The sequence below is a fragment of the Rhineura floridana genome, chromosome 1, assembly GCF_030035675.1.
Source record: "Rhineura floridana isolate rRhiFlo1 chromosome 1, rRhiFlo1.hap2, whole genome shotgun sequence".
Taxonomy (NCBI): domain Eukaryota; kingdom Metazoa; phylum Chordata; class Lepidosauria; order Squamata; family Rhineuridae; genus Rhineura; species Rhineura floridana.
The window spans coordinates 8,472,314-8,488,343 of record NC_084480.1 but is presented as its reverse complement, the minus strand read 5'-3'; positions in this window follow the sequence as shown (position 1 = coordinate 8,488,343).

The following is a 16,030-nucleotide window of genomic DNA, read 5'->3' as shown; positions in this document are numbered from 1 at the left end:
CCATGAGAGCAGGATGATGGACTAGTTGAGCCACTGGCCTGATCCAGCAGGACTCTCTTTACACTCACCTTGTGGTGACATTTCACCATACAAAACAATTGTGAAACATCCTTCCTAACCCTGCTGTAAGAGCTCTAAAGGTCCCACCAAACTGTGGCAAAGTTACCACTCCACTCATTTATGTCCTCCATAGCTTTGCTATGAAGATGCAGAGCCAAGTTGACAGCTAAGGTTTAAGCTCCCCTACCTTCCCCACTTCATACCGGCTCTCATGCATGGCAATAAATCTAAAATTATGCTTGTCCCCTTCAAGAAAAGGAGATGGTTATCTCCTGTTGACTGTAAATCAGAGCTGAACCAAGCATACACTGATGAATTAATGGATCCTAGATACAAAGTCCTCCAGCTTTATGAGTTTGCTTGCTATGAGACATAAATAAATCTGCCACTCCTGTATTAAATTAGTTAATATTTATGTAATTATGTATATTGTACGGAAAAAAAGGGAGGCATTATTTCATATTTTATTTGGGCTTTGTTGTTGTTAGCATGTTTTGTTTTTCCTTTTGAGAAAAAAATATTACTGAAGTTAAAAAAAAATCAGTTTCCTAAATTCAGCAGTCCTATCCTAGATATTTTCTGGCTGATGATCTCCTTTTGTGTGTGTGCTAGATGTGGATAATTATATTATTAGCTAATTAGTGATAAATGTCAGTAATTTTGTTTTACTGAGAACAATTCCAAAAGCGAATGTGTTTTAATAAAGCTCAGACTGCTTGAAACAAAGATGGATGGGATCTGCTCCTTTTGCAATTGGGGGTGGGGAGGGAGGGGGCAGCCCGAGGACGATTGCCTGTTCAGTTTCATCTAAGCCCTCAAGGAGAAAAGAGAACAGCTAAAGGCAAAGCAAGAGCTTGTATGTTTGGCCATTTAAGAAGCGAAGGGTTGTATCCACCTCAGTTATACTCAGAGCAGACCCCTTGAAATAAACGGGCCTAAGTTAGGGAGCAATCGAAACTCAAGATCTTCCAGGCTGAGTGAATTAGGATCTGGCAGATCTCTGGCTCAGCCGGGGCTATGCTGCCATAAGCTGCCCTGGGCTCCTACTGGGAGAAAGGGCGGGATATAAATCAAATAAATAAATAAGTAAAATAATGATAAATAAATAATTCCCCAACCCTAGCTCTGCCTGAGATACGCCAGCATATGTCGCAGGTAAGTGGGGCTCAGCCAGCTCAGCCAAAGGTGGATTAGTGGGGCCATCATAAGTCCAAAAAAGGGGGGCATTTCAGGGGGAGGACTTGTGTTGGATCTTAATTCCATTCAGCTCAGTCATAGAATCATAGAATAGTAGAGTTGGAAGGGGTCTATAAGGCCATCAAATCCAACCCCCTGCTCAATGCAGGAATCCAAATCAAAGCATTCCCGACAGATAGCTGTCCAGTTGCCTCCTGAATGCCTCCAGTCATGTGACCTGGCAACCTTGCACCAGCAAAAAAAGGGTAGTTTAAGTCAAACTCTATTTCAAATGCACGTTTTCTCTCTGCCAGCTTGGGCTGACTCAGCTGGTAGTGGCCTCGCTTCTGAACAGGGTTTGGATCTGGTGTACTTTATGCTGGCTTAATATAAAGTGGTGTAAATTACTCTGACTTCCCATAGTTAGGATTGCTGTGTTAGCCATGTTGATTAATTTTAATGGGTCTACCCTGAGCAGGACTAATGTTGGATAGAACCTAAATCCCAAATGAGGGAGGAGCTGAATTTTGGCAGGGAGTAGAATGGATTCATCCAGACTTGCCCAAATAGCAAAGCAGGTTTTGTAGCCACAAGTTCGACCTCTGACATCAGTGCATTCAGTCTTCCCATGTGTACAAGGCAGGGTTATGCCCTTTTCCACAATCTGAGCCCTGGAAAAAATGGAGGGCATGGCACATGCATTGAGAGCCTCTGAACTATAACTTCAGTGCACATTCATAATAAAAACAACCCATAAATCCTAACTTGCACATATATATTAATAGAAGCCGACCATATACCCAAATAGATATCCAAACAGGATTGACAATGATAAGATACTAGCAGCTTCTTACCCAGAGTTGCTTGGGAATTCAAAGAAACCAAAAAAAAAAAAAAAAATCAGTGCAGTTTTGAAATCAGTGGTTAAAATCCACCATCCTGATTCAAAATGGTGTTGAATTGTATCCAAACGTAGACAAAACCCTGCTCCTTGATCTTGGGAACAATCATGCAAAATTGGCTTACAATATCTAAAGAAGTGTCCAAATGCTTTCCAAAAATATATCGGGGATAAGGCCAAATGTAGACAGGTTAATGAGATATTCAGACCACAGAGTAATGGATGGTGGGAGCTTATCCTTCCAGCCTTGAAGTAGAAGCCTCTTTGCAATTATAAGGGCTTGGAGGATCCACTGCTGTTATTTCAGATTGTTGTTATCTCACGTCCACTGAGATTATCACAACAATATATAAAATAGATAGCAATATATTAAAAGATTGCTAACAATACAATCCTACTAGAAATATCCAGGAGCACTAAACGGCCACTGCTTCCTCCATTTGTTTCATTATAAGCGAGAGACTGTATCCAGTGTTAGTTCTGCTCAGAGTAGACCCACTGAAATTCACGGACATGACTAACCTAGGTCCATTTATTTCAGTGAGTCTACTGTGAGTAAAACCGAGGCCTGGTATAATTTTATTTATTCATTCATTACATTTATCTCCTACCCTTCTTCCTAAAGGAGCCTGGGATGTCAACAAAGATCTTCAGTAAGTGCCAAAAAGACAACAGAGGTGGTACCTGTCTAATGTTTAAGGGGAGTGAGTTCCAAAGGGTAGTGGCAACACACTAAAGACCAAAGCTTGGAAAAGTTACTTTTTTGAACTACAACTCCCATCAGCCCAATACAGTGGCCATGCTGGCTGGGGCTGATGGGAGTTGTAGTTCAAAAAAGTAACTTTTCCAAGCTCTGCTAAAGACCTTATTCCTATATGTGCCAGTGTTGGCCCTTATACAGCCCACCACTGAATCCAGGCATGATTCAGGGCTTGCACACCCTCTCTTGATTAGATATTACACAGAACTAAAACTGATGATACCTCACCCCAAATCTACTAGGGACAACTCCCAGTGGCTTCATATAGGTATTAAACAGCACCAGGGGCATGATGGCACCCTGCAGCACTCCACAGCACAACTGCCAGGGGGCTGAAAAACAATAATCCATTCTTTGCTATTCTCTGAAACTGACCCTGGAGAACTAAACTGTGAAACAGTGTCTCAAAACCCATCTCACTAAGTCAGTACAGAAATATACAATGGTATCAAAAGCTGCTCAGACATCAAGTAAGAACAATGGGGTCCCCCTCCTGCTGTCCTTCTGACAAAGGCCATCCACCAAGGGTGTCCAAAACCAAATCAGTCCCATGGTCTGAAGGCACATGAGGCCAGCACCCTGCTGAAGCTAAATAGGGTCAGGTCTGGCCAGTGCCTGGATGGGAGACTGCCTGGGAACCATATGTAAGCCACCTTGGGTTTCTAGCATGGAAAGAAAGGTGGGGTATAAATGTAATAAATAAATAATAAATAAATAACTCCCTTCAAGTGTTTAAACAGGCCTAGATACAACCTGAAACCTGCAAAGGGTCAGATATAAGAACATAAGAAGAGCCTGCTGGATCAGGCCAGTGGCCCATCTAGTCCCGCATCCTGTTCTCACAGTGGCCAACCAGGTGCCTGGGGGAAGCCCGCAAGCAGGACCCAAGTGCAAGAACACTCTCCCCTCCTGAGGCTTCCGGCAACTGGTTTTCAGAAGCATGCTGCCTCTGACTAGTAGCCATTGATAGCCCTGAATTTGTCTAATCTTCTTTTAAAGCCATCCAAGCTGGTGGCCATTACTGCATCTTGTGGGAGCAAATTCCATAGTTTAACTATGCGCTGAGTAAAGAAGTACTTCCTTTTGTCTGTCCTGAATCTTCCAACATTCAGCTTCTTTGAATGTCCATGAGTTCTAGTATTATGAGAGAGAGAGAAGAACTTTTCTCTATCCACTTTCTCAATGCCATGCATAATTTTATACACTTCTATCATGTCTCCTCTGACCTGCCTTTTCTCTAAACTAAAAAGCCCCAAAGCTGCAACCTTTCCTCATAAGGGAGCCGCTCCATCCACTTGATCATTCTGGTTGCCCTCTTCTGAACCTTTTCCAACTCTATAATATCCTTTTTGAGATGAGGCAACCAGAACTGTACACAGTATTCCAAATGCGGCCGCACCATAGATTTATACAACACCATTATGATATCGGCTGTTTTATTTTAAGGACAGCCTAAGGTCACCCTGAGCTAGGAGTCAAATCCTGAAAGAACCTATATCTTAGGAGACAGATCCTAGGAGAAGGAAGCCTATAGAAAGCTAGTGTTCAACACCACCCTAGCAGGAAAGCTTCAGGGGACACTGTAAATAAGGCTAAATTCCAGTCGGAGAGAAGGGGAAAAAGGAAACTCCACCGATACATACAGGGAGAGAGTCAGCTCAATCCTTGCTAAATAGGGCAGCTTCAGCCTTCCTGAAACACAACCACAAGCTCTGTTTCCCTAGGTTAAAGAAAGGTCAGGCTGTTCTAGGTGGGAAAACAACAAACACAAAAGACTTGCCTGGAAGTCGCAGCCCCTTGCTGAGATTAAAAGCAGCCAAAAGCTTAAACAGCCCCACCCCTCGCTCAGGAAGGAAGGAAGCCTGAGAGAATACTAAAGAGTTAAGCCCCAGCTGATAGCCATCAGCCTCAAGTAACACATCATTGGCTGGCAGCAGTAGCTTATATATATATATATATATATATATTTGCTATAATAAACATTCCCCATTGAAAAGTTCTGTGTGTTGAGCAAGCATAGAAAGATCTGTCAGTTTTGATTCTCTGCTTCTCATTTTTCCAATCTTATATTCAGTTTGGCAGCAATTTGCAGATTTTACCTCTTTTACATCCTCAGGAAAATTCTTCAGCATTTTAGTGCACATTTAGCTTACTAAGCACATTTTTTTGTATGTGGTTTTGACTAACGTAGACATTTTTGCAAGTAATTTCTACTAATATAATATATTCATTTTATGCACATTTCCCCCTAATATATGCATTTCTGTAAGCATTGTTTGATTGTAGAACTACACCACAAAATTTGGATAAGTGCAAATGTTAAAAATGGCCATGTTTTGGTTCCCACAATGTTTTGGAAAGTGCAAATCCTAATATGTTTCACTTTAATTGCAACCCCCACCCCAATTTCTCCCCTAGCCCTAGTGCTGCATTGATGTGGGTTGAAACAAAAGTTCTCTTTGATCTGTGAAGGTGAATTCACACATGTAAGTCACTACATGTTGTTAGTTACCATTAGCGATGAGCATGCATTTGTGTGAATTGAAATTAGAGTTCTATTGTTATCGACCCATACCTCTATTTTTTCCCCTATATACCACAGTGTAGTCTGAAGAGCCTCAATATAAATATGTAGCCATTCCTTAAAGCAAAGGTTACTGATGGTTAATGTGGTGATTTTATTCTCCCTCTAGGGCTAGGGGAACATTTCAAAATGCAAGGCTCCCTGGAAATCTTCTTGTGAGAACTCTGCCTTGTGGTGTAGCATATGCACAGACTACTAATGCAAAATCAACAGAGAATCAAAGAAAGAGAGAGAGAGAGAGAGAGAGAGGTGGGGCTGGCAAATAAGTGTTTTAAAGTAGTAGATGAGTGTGCTTCATTTTAGATTTCACCCCAGGGTATATTCTCTCCTCGAGCAAACTCAGTCAGTGATAGAGAAAAGCCTTCACCATACTTCTCCCACATTCCTGTGGCTAGAATGTTGGGCCTCTGACTTACAGTCAATCATCAGTTGGGGCAATGTATAGTAAGCTGCCTTCTACCGAGCACTGGAGACTGGTGGCTCCTATATCAGTGGATCAGTGAATCCACTTTGGGTTTTAGTCTGAAATTTCAAGGAACTGTCCAAGGTGCTGAATCCTAATCATAAAATAGGTTCAGAATCTTGAACAGCTCCACGAAAGTTCAGTCTCCAACCCGGAGCAGATTCAGTGCCCCACTGACATTGGAGCCATGAGTCTTTACTGAAGATTTGACTTGCTGATGTTGTTATGTCTCTTCAAGTTGACTATGATTTATGGCAACCCTATGAATCAGCGACCTCCAGCAGCATCTGTCGTGAACCACCCTGTTCAGACCTTGTAAGTTCAGGTCTGTGGCTTCCTTTATTGAATCAATCCATTGCTTGTTTGGCCTTCCTCTTTTTCTACTCCCTTCTGTTTTTCCCAGCATTACTGCTGTTTCTAGTGAATCATGTCTTCTCATTATGTGTCCAAAGTATGATAACCTCAGTGTCATCATTTTTGCTTCTAGTGACATTTCTGGTTTAATTTCTTCTAACACCCAATTATTTATCTTTTTCACGGTCCATGGTATGTGCAAAGCTCTCCTCCAGCACCATATTTCAAATGAGTTGTTTTTCATCGATTCAAATGAGAAGATTTGTCTACCCAACCGCATATAGTCTACTCTGATTGCAAGTGGCTTTCCAGAGGCCTTTGACACCTGCTATTGGATTCTTTTAACTGGGGATGCTAGTGAACCCATGCAAAGCATGTGCTCCACTCACAGAGTTATGGACTATATGAGGAGACTCTTGGATCCAGCTTGGTCTCATTGGTGGCCTCATTGGTAAACATTGCACTACTTTTGGCTCCTTTGCCAGCTGCAGATATTTCTGGAGAGGGATAGTCTGGCCACGTTGATCCAAGCTGTGGTAGCCCCCTGGTTAGATTGCTGCTGTGCTTTATATGTAGGGCTATCCCTGAAGGCAACTTGAAGCTTCCATTGATGCAGAATACAACTGCCACAATTCTGTCTGGTACAGCCTGGTTTCTGCATATTAAGCAATCTGGGCCCAATTCAAGTCCTGGTACATACATTAACAGTGTTGCATTGTTAGGACCCCAGTGCTAAGGGGGGAACATCTTCCTATATCAGCCTGCCTAGGCATTAAGACCTTCTGGTGATCCTCCAGGTACCTCCTTTATCAGAGGTGCAATAAAAGAAAGGGCTTTGTCAGGCATAGCACCCCAATTGTACATTGCTCTGCCAAAAGAGACCTGCATGGTGCTTTCATTGCAGTCTTTGTTTTCCTTCACCCAGGCACTTTAGACTATCTTGAATTTAAGGGTTTGTTTTGTTTTGTTTTACAGATTACATCTGTGTTTTGTTGGTACTAATTGCATTATAAAGCAATTGGCTGTGCAGTGCCCTGAATCCTAAATAGGATCCAACCATCCAAACTCTTCATGAACTGATGGAACAAACAGTATTCAGCTCAAATTATGTCCTTGCTGCAAATAAACTGTGATTGGGGCTGAAAAATTAAATGCACTGGCTTCAAGTCTATTCCGACGTATGGTGACCCTATGAATAGGGTTTTCATGGTAAGCGGTATTCAGAGGGGGTATACCATTGCCTTCCTCTGAGGCTGAGAGGCAGTGACTGGCCCAAGGTCACCCAGTGAGCTTCATGGCTGTGTGGGGATTCGAACCCTGGTCTCCCAGGTCGTAGTCCGATAGTCTAACCACTACGCCCTGGGAAAATACTAGCATGCTTAAGGCCAATGATACAGAGCTTGGAAAAGTTACTTTTTTGAACTACAACTCCCATCAGCCTAATCCAGTGTCCATGCTGGCTGGGGCTGATGGGAGTTGTAGTTCAAAAAAATAACTTTTCCAAGCTCTGCCAATGAATGAATGCAAAACTAATGTGAGATTCAAACTGGGGATGTCAACAACTCACTTTTTGGCTGCTATACGACATCAGCTGTCTAGTACAGCTGCTGTTACTGTACTGTCACAATACTGCGTTCTGTGTTGAACAGGATATCACATTGGTTATCCTCAGGAGTTCCTGTTCTTAATGGACATTATCCTGAGTTTAAGCTCGGTGTGGGGAACCTGTGGCCCTCCAGATATTGCTGAACGACAACTCACATCATCCTAGGCATCTGGAGGGCCAAATATTCCCCATACCTGGCTTAAGGCTTCAGTCCTAAGCATTGTTACTTGAAAGTAAGAACCACTGACACCTATAGGACTTCCTTTCCAATAAATAGAATGAAATGTATACATGTGTGTGTGTGTGTGAGAGAGGGAGAGAGGTGTGTGCTTCCTAATTTTTCCCTCTTTCAGCACGTTTCGAGCTGTGAAAGCAAAATAAAGAGCCCCCCAAGTTGTGTACAGCACATAAATTATTCCCCTGCTTGCAATTTATTTATTCTCTGCATGTTTTGTAACCTGCCGCAGGAAGCCTGCAATTTCTGCTTTGCATCTGACTATTAAAGTAATTTTGAAGCAAAACACGGAGCAAGGGAATCGCAGAAGTTAGTCTTTTCCACTTAGTCCTATTTTTTCATCACTCATCTAAAATTGAAATTATGGGGGAAAGAGGTGGGGCGGTATAACAGATTGAAGAGGAAAAAACCCTCCCAAATTTCCACACATAAGGGGAGGGGAACTTTCTTAAAAACATACTTTTTTGGTACAGTTTGTCTCCTCATTTGCTACAATAGTGTCAAAAAGTGTCCCATAAACATGGATTGATTGCTGGGTGGGTGATGTACAACTGCGACAGAAACGAGGAGTTTCTCTCCTCTTTGTGACTGTTTCCCAAAACCATGGAAAATGTGTCATGCATAAGAAGTATGCAATTTTCATGTAATTAGAGGAACAGAAGATGAAAATGAGTTCCATCAGAGCAATCAAGGATGGTAATGTGGTAAGGATTTGTCAGCCCGTTTGTTCTGAAAGCAAGAACCCAACAAGTGTTTGATATTTTATTAAATTATTGCCATTATTTGGGGGGCTTTTGTCAGCTGAAGAAAACAAGCAACATTTCACACCAGTCTGCTTGCGATGGAGGAAGTCTATGCATTCCATTATTCTTCCCCTCAATGTCATATATGACAATGTCGAACTTAAGATTCACAGCTTGCTTGGCACCCCAAACCGCTGAATGGGTTTGAGCAGAAATGATGCTAACAGTTGTTTGACTTTCTGTAGCTGATTCATACTTCGTTCATCTCCATTCAAGTGAAGACACTGGCTGCTCTCTTTGTGCATGTGCTTAGCCTTTTCCTCCCTGAGGAGGGCCGAGCTCTTTGGCAGGACATCTCCTGATGATGATGATCCTTCAAGAAGGATGCAGACAAAGTGGAAAAGGTTCAGAGGAGGGCAATGAGGATGATCAAAGGACTGGAAACAAAGCCCTATGAGGAGAGACTGAAAGAACTGGGCATGTTTAGCCTGGAGAAGAGAAGACTGAAGGGAGATAGGATAGCACCCTTCAAATACATGAAAAGTTGCCACACGGAGGAGGGTTGGGATCTCTTCTTGATCATCCCAGAGCGCAGGACAAGGAATAATGGGCTCAAGTTGCACGACGCCAGATTTCGACTGGACATCAGGAAAAACTTCCTGTTAGAGCCATACAACAATGGAACCAATGACCTAGAGAGGTAGTGGGCTCTCCGACACTGGATGCATTCAAGAGGCAGCTGGACAGCCATCTGTCGGGAATGCTTTGATTTGGATTCCTGCATTGAGCAGGGGGTTGGACTTGATGGCCTTATAGGCCCCTTCCAACTCTACTATTCTATGATTCTGTGGTGTCAGGATTCATCCCTGCCCAGACCTGAGGTGTCCTCAGATGAGGAACAAGGGGACTAGGGCTGTCCAGCAAATGTCCACACTGCAAATAATGCTTGAGGACATCCAATGAAGCTGGATCCTGGAAGATTCAACACAGATAAAAGAAAGTACTTCTTCACACGGCACATATGACATTTATTCCCACCAGAGGCAGTGATGGCCACCAACTTTTTTTAAAGTTTTTAAAAGAAGATTAGACAAATGCATGGAGGATATGGCTATCAATGTTTGCCAGCCAGGATGGCTATGTTTTGCCTCCACAGTCAGAAGCAGCGTGTTTCTGAATACCAGTTGCTGGAAACCACTGGAGAGGAGAGTGTTCTTGTGCTCAGGTCCTGCTTGTGGACTTCTATGAGAACAGGATGCTGGACTAGATGGACCTTTGGCCTGATCTAGCAGGGCCAGTGTGGTGTGGTGGTTAAGGTGTTGGACTACGATCTGGGAGACCAGGTTTCGAATCCCCACATAGCCATGAAGCTCACTGGGTGACCCTTCTTAATGACCCTGAGGTGCGATCAGATCTGGACATCCCTACCTCAGGACTTGACATCTGTACACCAATTGACTGTATTCCTGCCTGGTTCTTAGATCCTCTTCATCTAGGGTCACAGGAACAGAAGAGCTGGAAAGCCAGGCAGGAGTTTAAGAAAGCCAGAGGAGAATTGCACAGAAGGCTACTTGGGAGGAGCAGGAAGTACATGGAAGCCTGTGCCTATAGTAGGGCTCGAATGAGAATTAGGAAGGTGTTGTGCTTCCAGCTCCTATAGAAGCTTCTAATCTGAGCTGCTTCATTGCTTCAGTCTTCCTAACCTGGAGGAGTGGACACATCCACATATGTGAGAAATGACAACTCTTGCTACTCTGAAATTGCCTGCCTGCTTTGGGAATGGGCCCAGAACCTACTACATTGTGGCTTTGCCCAGTCCAGCTCTGTAAAGGCTTCCGTTTCAGCTAACAGATGGAGTTCCACCCTAGGTATCACTTGTTGTGGAATTGAATGGCACCTTTGCCTCCACTGGAGGTGGTTAGGAATATAGGAACATAGGAAGCTGTCTTATACTGGACCAGACCATTCGTCTACCCCAGCTGAGCATTGCCTACATAGACTGGAAGTGGGTTTCAAGGAGGGGTCTCTCTCAGCCCTAGATGGAGATGCCAGGGATTGTACCTAGGACCCTCTGCATGCAAAGCTGATGCTCTACCAGTGAGCCATGGCCCTTCCCCAGTTTCTATTATGAGTAGAAAGCTTTGCTAGTTCTCCAGGTTACCAAGAGATCACAACAAACATGCACCAGCCATGTTTGTTTGAGGTTGTTTTCATTGGGAAAGGGGAGGGGGGTCTTTTTTAACCTGAGGGCCACATTTCCTTCTGGACAACCTTCTGGGGCCACAAGCCAGCTGTAGTCCAGGCCAGAGACAAAAGTGGGCAGAACAATAAATGTGACTCTTACTTTTGTGCAGTAGGCTAGTATCTTCACACTCACGAAGGTACCATCCACCCAGGAGGCATTTGTACAGTACAGAATAAGCAGTCTTACAGTTCAAGGATTCGTTCCAGCCATGCAAAAATGCTAATGGAAGGTGCAAAGCAGTGCTGGTCAACAGTGTGGCTTAGGAAGGTGTGTTACTCAGAGAGAGTCCAGAGGGCCAGGTAGAGAGGTTTGGAGTAGAGGTGGGAGGATTTGTCAGTTTCAGTTCTCTCATTTTCTCATTTTTTTCCAATCTTAAGTTCAATGTCAACTGCAGAAATTTGCATTTTTTTTAAAAAAAAGTCCTCATGAAAATTCTTCAGCATTTCAGTGTGAATTTCTCCCATTAAAAACATGTTTGTCTGCATTTTTGACTAATGTTCACATTTTTGCAAGCAAATTTCTCCTAATATAATGCAGTTTTGTATGTTATTTTCACCAAATGCATCCATTTTTTGTGCACACTTTCCCATAGTATATCTTGTAAACACTGTTCGGCTGGAAAACTGCATCACAAAATGCTGATAAGTGTGAATTTCGAAGGACGGCTGATTTTCAGTTCTCACATTGTTTTGGAAAGTATGAATTTCATAGATTCAGCTTCAAATGAAAACTGAATCAAGCTTTCCCCCCATCCCGAGTCTGGAGAGCTGCATTTGGCCCCCAGGGCTGAGGTTTGCTAGGGAAGCAAGGGCCAATACTGGTATTCCCCCCCCCTATTTGTGCAACTGGTATACTTTAAGTGAATAACTTTTGCATTGGGCTGCCCTTCTATACCTGCCAAAACCTTCCAATTCCCCCCCCCCAGATCTGCTGAGTTCTTCTCTCTCTCCCTCATGCTCTGATCCAGCCTTGGACTCGCTTTGGGCATTGCTTCAAGAACGTAGGAAGCTGCCTTATTCCAAATTAGTCCATGCTCTATCTAGCTCAATATTGTTTACGCTGGATGTTGGAGGGTGGATTGGCCAAAGTTCCTGTTAAAGAGAGGTGCTGTCCATGTAATGAACTGGAACTCAAAACAGTTTCCCATGTGTTTTTTTACTGTAGATTTTATCAAGGGGTCAGGCAGCGTATAATCTACCCCCTTATGAGGCAGTTTCCCGGTCAATCCTTAGAGTCTCTTCTGAGCATTTTCCTTGAAGGATGCAATAAATTCATTACTGAATTATTTTTGAATGTAGTAATATCTCTTAGACATTCAGTGACTATTAGTCCTTAGATCGTCACCTTTGTTCTTCTGATTTTACGAGTATGTTTTTATCCAGTTATGTACTTTTTAATGGTTGGTTGATCACAATAAAATGTTGTTGTTGTTGTTTATGCTGACTGGCAGTGGCTGTCCAGGCTTTCAGACAGGTTCTCTCTCCCAGCCCTACCTGGAGATGCCGGGGATTGAACCAGGGACCTTCCGCACACAAAGCAGATGCTCTGCCACTGAGCTATGGCCTTTCCCCTAAATCTTGAATTTTCTATGTCAAAATTTGGCAGCTCTGGGATGCCTCTCCCGATACGAACCCACCCGTACACTATGTTCAAGATCAAAGGCCCTCCTCCGGGTGCCTACTCCAAGGGAAGCTCGGAGGGTGGCAACAAGGATGAGGGCCTTCTCAGTGGTGGCCCCCAAATTATAGAATGATTTCTTTGATGAGGTGCACCTGGCGCCAACACTGTTATCAAGACTTTCCTCTTCTCCCAGGCATTTTAGCATGTGTTTTAAATTGTTTTTATATTGTTTAAATTTTAAAATTGTGTTTTAATGTCTGAAATGTTTAAAATTGTTTTTAAAATATGTGTTTTAAATTGTATATTTGTTTTAATGTTCTTCATTGCTGTAAACCGCCCAGAGAGCTTCGGCTATGGGCAATAAATAAATAAATAAGTGCAATAAAGAAATAAATAAACTCTGGGTGCAGCCGAAGATGCTAAAACCAAGTCCTTCTGATGTAGCAGTCATTGCCTCTAAGCTTAACCTACCTCATTCAGTTGTTATGAGTATAAAAGGAAGGAGAACCATATATGCCACCTGAAGTTCTTGGAGGAAAATTGGGTTGTAAATGTGACCAACAAATAAAACAAACAGGAACAAAAACAACCATATATATCTTGTCTGGCATCCAGAAAATTCCCAGATGTTGGCAAACCACTCCATAAAAGGCTTTTCTGTGTGCCCCCCACAGTTTGTATTTGGGAAGGGGGAGAGATGATCAAAAGTCCTTTCTTAGCTGATTATTGGGACCGTCAAGGGCATTTGGGGAGGAGGTCATCTTGGTTCGCAGAGCCTGAAATAACCCATTTCCACTGTTTGTCTGAAGGAGGACATTTGTCATTGTCAAAAGAGATGTTTGTTCTTGCTGAAGTTTGAAAGCTTCAATCTATCTATCTGAATGCCAGGTTTGTTTTTAAAAATGTGACAGAATTGGAGGGGAGAAGAGAGTTTTGTTAGTTTGGGGATATATGGAAGAAAGAGAATTGCCACTGAGGCCTGTTGGAGGGAGTTCATATGCCCTGAGGTAAAAAAAATGCTTGTCCTCCAGGACCCAAGTTGTCTGAAAGGCTCTTTAAGGTATTATTTATTACTTCATTCTGTGCTTTATGCGTACAGACCTGGCAGTAAATAAACACGCTCAGGGAAGAAAACTCTTCTTAATGTGGACTAGATGAGATTGAATGTGACTGTTCCAACCCTGTTTGAGAAGCACTGGCCCATTAAATGAATGTGCACAGTTACTTCTTAATGGTGTCTCCGGGTACTCTCATTCCAAAAATGCAAAATTATTGGAATATGTATTCCTTTTCTGATGAGGGCTGCCATCGGCCATGACTTCAGACATTTCCACTCACACCCTTCCTTTTGTGGTGGTTTCTTTAGGCCTCTGGGTGAAATTGACAGGCCAATCAATGAGTGGTGAATTGATGCTTTCCACTTGCATTTTATAGGGCCCTATCTGCACCATATCTTCCATGCAGCATTATTCTACTTTAAACAGCCATGGTTTTCCCCCAAAGGATCCCAGGAAATGTAGTTTGTAAAGGGTGCTGAGAGTTGTTAGGGGACCCCAGTTCCCCTCACAGAGATACAATTCCCAGAGTTCCCTGGGGAGAAGGATTAACTGATTACCTCCCCATGAGTAATTTTTTCTTACTTTTCATTTCACTTCTCTATCACGTTCCAAACCACAAAAGTCTGTTTTGCTCATTTAGTTTTTATTTTATTTTTTTAAAGTGGATTTGTTGCATTAGGGTGAAAGAGCCTTTTAATCCACTTCAAATGTAAAACGTTCTGGTAGTTGCTTGAAACCCTCCCATTAAAAAGTGACAGTCTGGAGGCACATCTAGAGAATCATAGAGACAGAAGATATAGAGCTACACAGAACTTAGATTTATACAATAATACTTCTTGTTTTTAAAGCACAGCAGTAAAGGATTTAAAAGACGTTTAAAAGCTTCACAAGTATTTTTTAAATAACGTAAAGTTGCTCTGCTTTAACAGAATAAACCCAGACTTCCTTCATACAGTGCCAGCAACATTTATTTATTTATTATTGCATTTATATTCAGCCTTTCCTCCAAGGAGCTCAAGGTAGCATATGTGTTTCTCCTCTTCTCCATTTTATCATCACAACAACCCTGTGAGGTTTGTTAGACTGTGAATTAGTGACTGGCCCAAGGTCACCCAGTAAGCTTCATGGCTAAATGGGGATTTGAACTCTGGTCTCCCATATTATAGTCCAACACTGTAATCTGCCACATGTTTTAAGGCTTATCAGAGACCTGTAAGGCCTATTTGAGGAACCAAATGATCACCAGAAAGACTGATATGAAGCTGTATTTTAATAAAAATAATCATAACGTACAAATAATAATTTGTTACATTTGTTAGAACAAATTTGTTAGAACAAATTAAACCAGAACTGTCACTAGAAGCTAAAGTGATGAAACTGAGGTTTTCATGCTTTGGACACATCATGAGAAGACATGATTCACTAGAAAAGACAACAATGTTGGGAAAAACAGAAGGGAGTAGAAAAAGAGGAAGGCCAAACAAGAGATGGATTGATTCCAGAAAGGAAGCCACAGGCCTGAACTTACAAGATCTGAACAGGGTGCTTCATGACAGATCCTATTGGAGGCCACTGATTCACAGGGTTGCCATAAGTCATAATCGACTTGAAAGCACATAACAACAACAACAACCAACCAATAATACACATTACATGGCCACATCTTTATGATCTTAACGTAAGAAAGAGCAAGAGATGAATCTCTGCACCTCCCTCTCCTTAAAAATGTGACACTAATATAGATTTTTGGTGTTTTAGTTGGTCTAATAGAAGTGTTGCCATAATATAGATTATGGAAGAAATGAAATCCCTTTTACTTTCCCCCCAGAAAGCCCCTGGGCCTATTCGCCTGCAATTTGGCAGGATTAATCCACTCTGGAGGGGCTCCTCTCCCTGCAAATTTCATCCATTTTGGCCAAAAAGGGAGAAATTACAGCCATTTTTAGATTCCCTGTTATGGTGAACACAGAGCTTCATTTTATACAGAGCAGGTTGGAACCGAAAATAAAGCTAGAAGCAGAAAGAGCACAGAGTGCCTCAGAATAAAATTTAAAACCCTCATAGTGATACAAGGTGGATATTGGGTTCTGTGCACACTCCTAATATTTAGTAAGAATTTTTGGTATCAATAGAAACTCAAATAACTTTGATAAATGAAGGTTCAATGAGCAGGAGTAACTGGCAGCTTTGGGGTCTAGTAGGTTTAGTTCTGCCTGTTGCCCAGA